Consider the following 6,000-nt stretch of genomic DNA (forward strand, 5'->3'; position numbering starts at 1 on the left):
CTGCTATGCTTGTGCCACCCAGAGGGAAAGTGCAGGTGAGTGGATGTGAATATGAGATGGCTGGTTCAATGCATGAGCAATTCACTCTTCTCCACTTGCATACCTCTCCTCTCCCTCTGGAAGCTATAGTGGCAGACACTGGGTAGCAATATGGGCCCCTTTCCACAGAGAGAAACTATGCCCTACCAGTCACATCTTCCTACTTGTTCACACCCTCTCCTGGCAAGATGGGGAGTATTGTACTTACAGTGTGGTGAGAAACACACACACACACACACACACACACACCACAAAAGGGCCCTCCCTAGCCTGCAACCATGCTGCAAATTTTCCATGCTGCAAATTTTCCTGTGCATAAATGCCAAGTGGGAGCTTCTGCTGCTCTAACCAGCAAACAGCTTCAGCCACCTTGATCCTGTCCCCCATGCCACCCCGCCCCCTCCAAATCTACACGTCTTTTAAGCGGAGGTGGGGGGTGAAGGGGAATCACAAAGCTAGGTAGGAGGAGAATATAGCTTCTTTGCAGCTCTGCTTTCTCCCCTTAGCAACCACTGCATTTCAACCGATTACCACCAGCAGCAGCACCCTCGGGCGCTTCCATCGCTCCATGGCTCACCCACCGCCCCCGAACCGCCATCCGCCCCCATACGGAGGCAACACCCAGCAGCAATTTTTGGGGGAGGGGGTGGCGGGTGGGGGAACGGGGAAGAGCGTGAAACCACAAAGAGCTACTTCCTCCAGCTTGAATCCCGGCTTGCCCGTGCAGGGAGCCGGAGCGTGCAGCGCTTGCACTGCTAACACGCCCCTACAGCAGGCAACCGTAGGAGCAGCAGCCCCTTCCCCAAGAAAAAGGACGCAGCCCCCTGCTCCAAACATGCACATTGCAGGGAGGGGAATCTGCCCATGAGCCTTTCCGCTGCCTGCAAATGATAACGGTGGCGACAGCGATGCCCATAAAGAAATCGAGAGGTTATGGGGTTTAAAGAAAAAAGTGAGAAGATAGGTTAAGGTAGAAGGATGGCGATTCCCCTCCCCTTTTTTTTATTGCCCCCCCCCCTTTACTAGACCACGATGCGGATACCCTTCAGGTGAGCATCTTGCATCTCCCACCCCACCCAGGTCTGGAGAACAGGTACCTTGTCAGCTGAAGTCTCTCCGCTTGCCAGTCCCCCAAGGCAACCACCCAAAAGGCAAGCTCTTCATCCAGTCAATCCTTTAGGACCGAGGCGGCGTGCGAAGAAAGGGGAAAAGGGGGGGGGGGGTCCTGCCGGCGCCGCCACTACAGCCGCGGAGGCAGCGATGCAAATAAATCGGTGGGGATGGGGGGGGGCGCCTCGAACCAGCCCCTTTCCCCGGCGCATCTGCCGGAGCGGCGCGCGGGAGCGAGACTCCACAAGGGCGCGCGCGCAGGAGGGCTGCCTCACATTGCCGCGGCTGGCCACGAGGAGCTCGCCGACTGCCCCTCTGCTCCTCCGCCGACGAGAAAAGGGTCGGAGGGCAAAAGCACACAAAAAGATAACCCGAGTGTGTGTGTGTGTGTGACTGTCAAGGCCGCCTCCTCCTCCTCAGCTTCAGGCGACGGCTTCGCTCCGTCCCTCCATTCACAGGTGTAATAATGGTTGCAGAGGAGAGAGGAGGAGGAGGAGGAGGGAAAGAAAGGGAAGCGGGAGGAGGGCTGGCGCTGCCCACATGTGGCCGAACCTCCTTCGATGTCGGCGAAAAGCTCCCGAGGAGGAGGAGGAAGAAGAGGGCGCCCCTCACGTCCGACGGCGCCAACGGAGCGAAGCAAGAGGAACCGCCTGGCGCCCTCCCTCAGGGAAAGGAGCGACCCCTGGCCGAGAGGGCGGCAGCCTGGCGCTGCGCTGAGGTGTCTGCCCGCTCAAAACCCGACGCCCCGAGCGAAGGGGAAGCGGGGGGGGGGCGGTCGGCAGGAGAAGGAGCCTCCGGCTTCAGCTTCGCCTCAGAGGCAAGAAGCCGGCGCTCGCCCTCCCGAGCAGTAGAGGGAGGGGGAGGAGAGGCAACGGCCGCCCCCACAAGGCGCGCGCGTCAGCGCTCCTCGCTAACCGCCGCTCCCCCCCTCCCCAGCCCCCTCTTCTCGCACGCGCACGCGCTCCCCGCCCCGCCGAAAGAAGAAGTGGAGTGGGCGTGGTGGTGGAGGAGGAGGAGGAGGCCCGTGTACAAACGCCCCGCCCACCTGGCCCACGCTCTGCACGTGGCCGCCGTGGTCCCGCAGCCAGGGACACGCCCCTTCGGAAGGCTGCTTCACCTTTGCTCGTCTTCTCGCAGCGGCAGAAGCCACGCGCGGAGCCTGAACGTGGGAGTAGCGCGCGCCTTCCCGCTAGTCTCACCCCAGTGGTCAAGGAGCGTGGTTTCTAGAGCGCCTCGACGGTCAGTTAGTAGCTGCTGGAGACCCGCAGGCTCAGGCGGGAGGTCTCTCTGGCGCAAGCCACTGAGCAGCACTAGCAGCTGCTGGAGATGAAGAGCCGGCCTCACCATCGGCAGATTGAGGAAGCTGCTTCAGGCGGCAGATCCTGCTTCCCCACCCAGCGCTTCCACAGGAGAAGCGAGGAGAAGAGACAGAGTGGGGATCCAGTAGGCTCTCCTGCTGCTGCTTTTCCTCACTTCTCAGGTGGTGATGGGGAGGTACAATGGGCACCCCCTGCCCCTCAGTACCAGAGGAGAGAAGCGGCACCAGCTTCCAATGGCAGGTCCACCATCACCAGAGAAGAAATAGTGGCTTCTGGATTCTCATTGCTTCTCTGGAAGGGGCAGAAGGCGTCCAGAGAAATCTGGCGTCACCCCATGGGTATGGTGGGTGGCAGAGGACATTGCAAATGAAGGCTGTGCGGTTTCTGAGGGTGTGGCAGGGTGATGATGCACCGCAAGTCCATATGCTCTCTCTGGGCTACACATGCATTACTGGCTTAAAATGCAGCTAGGTCATTATTTTTGTCCATTTGGATCAAGGCTGGTTTGAGGGGAAATCCAGTATTTCGTAAGAAACATATGGATTGTGGCTAACATCGTGCGTACACCACTTCCCAAACCAGTGATGAGAGGCCCCTGGATGCAGAGTAAACAGGAGTTTGCATAGAATCCTGCTCAATCACTGACCTTACTTTTGCCTTTCAGGGGCACATTTTGCAACAACAACAACAACAAAAATAGTGTGGGGTGTGAGAGTCGTCATTCTTCTGGTCAGTCCTGTGGGTAACCACTCACTGGCGCAAGCTTAGCAAGAATGAGCAAGCATGTGGGTGCCCTGAGCAAAAATCATGGCCACTTTGTTCATCTCTCAGTGCTGCTACTGCCATAGTACCCAGAACTAAGCCATGGTTTTGCTTAGTTTTATATGCAGACCTGGATAAGTGGTTAACCCAGAACGTTTCAGATGCCAGGCTAAAACTTTTCTTTCAGGAGGCCTTTGCACCATGAATGTTCTTAGGTTGCTGTTGTCTGATGTTTTAATCTGCAATATTTGTGTATTGTGTATCTGTTTTTTCTCTCTAAGCCACTTTGAGATACATTGGGAAAGGAAGTATAAATTCCTTAAAGAAATAAACAAACAATAAAGTGCAACAGTTTGCATTATCAATTGAAGCTGGTGTGTTTGTGTGTATATGCTTTATGGCTTCAGTGTAGGGACTTTGTAATATGTGAAGTGGCTCCCAGGATTTTTCAGAAGGGTTTTTAAGAAGTGATTTCTGAAATCTCTTTCCAGGAAAATTTGAGATACCGTATATCCACACCTGCAACATTTCTTATGTCTGCAATTGGAATTAAAAGGCCAGTTTGATAGGTGCATTTGCCGTTTTCATAAACATATTGCAGTTCCTCCCTTTCAAATTCCAGAAGCATCCCTGTTACTTAAAGGTAAAGGGACCCCTGACCGTTAAGTCCAGTTGCAGATGACTCTGGGGTTGCTGCGCTCATCTCACTTTACCGGCCGAGAGAGCCAGCGTTTGTCCGCAGACAGCTTCCAGGTCATGTGGCCAGCATGACAAAGCCGCTTCTGGAGAACCAGAGCAGCGCATGGAAATGCCATTTACCTTCCTGCTGGAGCGGTACCTATTTATCTACTTGCACTTTGATGTGCTTTCGAACTGCTAGGTTTGCAGGAGCAGGGACCGAGCAACGGGAGCTCACCCCATCGCGGGAATTCGAACAGCCAACCTTATGATCAGCAAGCCCTAGGCTCTGTGGTTTAGACCATAGCGCCACTCGCGTCCCATCCCTCTTACTTTGTGTTCATATTTGAAGATTGCATTCTCTCTGCATTATGTACTACACAAAATGTTGAGATGTGTACGCTGTTTTTGAAGAACAATCAGTCACATCACTGTTCTTTTTTATTTTTAAAGACCTTGTGTCACTAGGGGTGTTATCATACATGACATTAGAATACATTTGAGCTTTTCTCTCAGTCACACACAGAAACACAGTTTTTATGTCATGTAAATGCTGATAAGGCAAGAGAGAATTTGGAAGAGCAATTGAGCAAATACAGACCCTAATGTAGTCCCTGGAGCCAACTTAAAAGAAAGCTGATTTAAACCAAAAAGTCCCATGAGTTCATCCTGCTGTTTATTCTGTTCTTTGCTGTCCCACCTTATTTTCCCTTTCCCCCCCCTGCCTATTTGCTTGCTTCCATTGCCTTTCCAATCATCTAAGTAGAGCTTTTGTTTCCTGCCTTCTTTTTATTTCCCCAAATTCTATCATTGTGTTGCTGTGTTTCTCCTTCCATTCTTCTTAATCCAACCCAAAAAGTATATCAACTTTGATGATTCAAGGGATGAACCCCTTTCGCATGTTTTAACCATTATTTTTTTCTCTGGAGTGAAGAATAACCACCGATCTCAACCAGAAACAGGGTTGTCAAATGACAATGTTAAGAAAAAAGCACTGATTGTGTTTTCTCAGAACTTTTATTGAAGACCAAAAAAGTAAACCCAGACTACATTCTTAGCAGTACACTGGCATTGGCTCTGATTCAGTGCCAGTTGTGTGATTGTCTGCCTTGTCCGATTCCTCATTATACATAGGATGAGGAGACTTACTGAAGGGGAAAGGCTTGCTGCAAGGACCATTTTATTCTGGTGGATGTTTTTTCAGTCAGAGCCTATGTCGGTTACATGAGTTTTTAAATAGACAAGGAATTCCATTAAACTCAGTGGAACTGGGTTTGGTTGTACACACACATTATTATACCAGATGTGTCATGTCTGCTGTTTCCTTTTTCTTATCATTTGGTTATCTAAATGCATTTATAACCCTCTCCATACATATATTTTTTAAAAATCTCTAAAGACGTAGTGTACAATATAAAAACAAGCATTATCTTTAAAACAAAAATACAACAAAACTTCTTTAATGAGATTTGGTACATTATTTTTACTCATTTTTGGTTATTTGGGGGGGGGGGATGAGGACACTTGTAAGCTGCTTTGAGTAAGATTTATCATAGGTAGGTGATTATAAATGCTGAAATAAATAAATAGTATTTTCCCAGTTGCAAAATTTTGGCATTGGCATAGCAGAAGGAAATGTTGTTTTATTTCAAGAAGTTTGCTAGCTGTGGGGAAATATTTCCAGCCACGACTAGTAATCTAGAATGGTCCCCAAGGCTGTGGTGTTAGAACAGCTTTTCTAAAATAGCAGAATTCACTAAATTCTACAGAGCAATGGTAGCTGTTTTATACTTATAGTTGTCGTTTACTGTGAAAGTCAGTAACTACTGTCCAGGAATCCTACTAAATAAGAGGAACTTTTGGTTTTATCCCAGCCTTGAAAAACTTCAGTGCTGGTGCCAAGAGAGAGTTTGTCAGAAGGGAGAGAGAATTGGGAATTCAGTGTTTTAGAAGTGTCGGGGAGAAGATAACTTGCCTCAACTTTGCTTTTTCAAAATGCTGATGCCAGCTGTTTTAATGGTTTCTATAACCATTTCTGTAATGTCTGCCAGGGCATTGTGGACCCTGTAGATTTATTGCATTTGGTATGAAG

General features: G+C 50.1%; 1 protein-coding gene across 15 annotated transcripts in view; it reads right to left on the minus strand.

The window, feature by feature from the left end:
* Positions 1–2,136, minus strand: part of LRRC7 (leucine rich repeat containing 7) — a 194,600-nt gene extending 192,464 nt beyond the window's left edge. For 7 of the 15 annotated variants that reach the window (XM_083620907.1, XM_083620898.1, XM_083620908.1 and 4 more), the window contains exon 1: positions 1,137–2,083. The gene's annotated coding sequence lies outside the window, so the exon portion shown is untranslated. Of the gene's footprint in view, positions 1–1,136 lie in introns of all 15 variants that reach the window. The other 8 variants (XM_083620903.1, XM_083620895.1, XM_083620904.1 and 5 more) reach the window with 4 other exon arrangements.
* Positions 2,137–6,000: the final 3,864 nt, after the last annotated feature.

The sequence above is a fragment of the Podarcis filfolensis genome (assembly GCF_964270895.1).
Source record: "Podarcis filfolensis genome assembly, chromosome: 6".
Lineage (NCBI taxonomy): Eukaryota > Metazoa > Chordata > Lepidosauria > Squamata > Lacertidae > Podarcis > Podarcis filfolensis.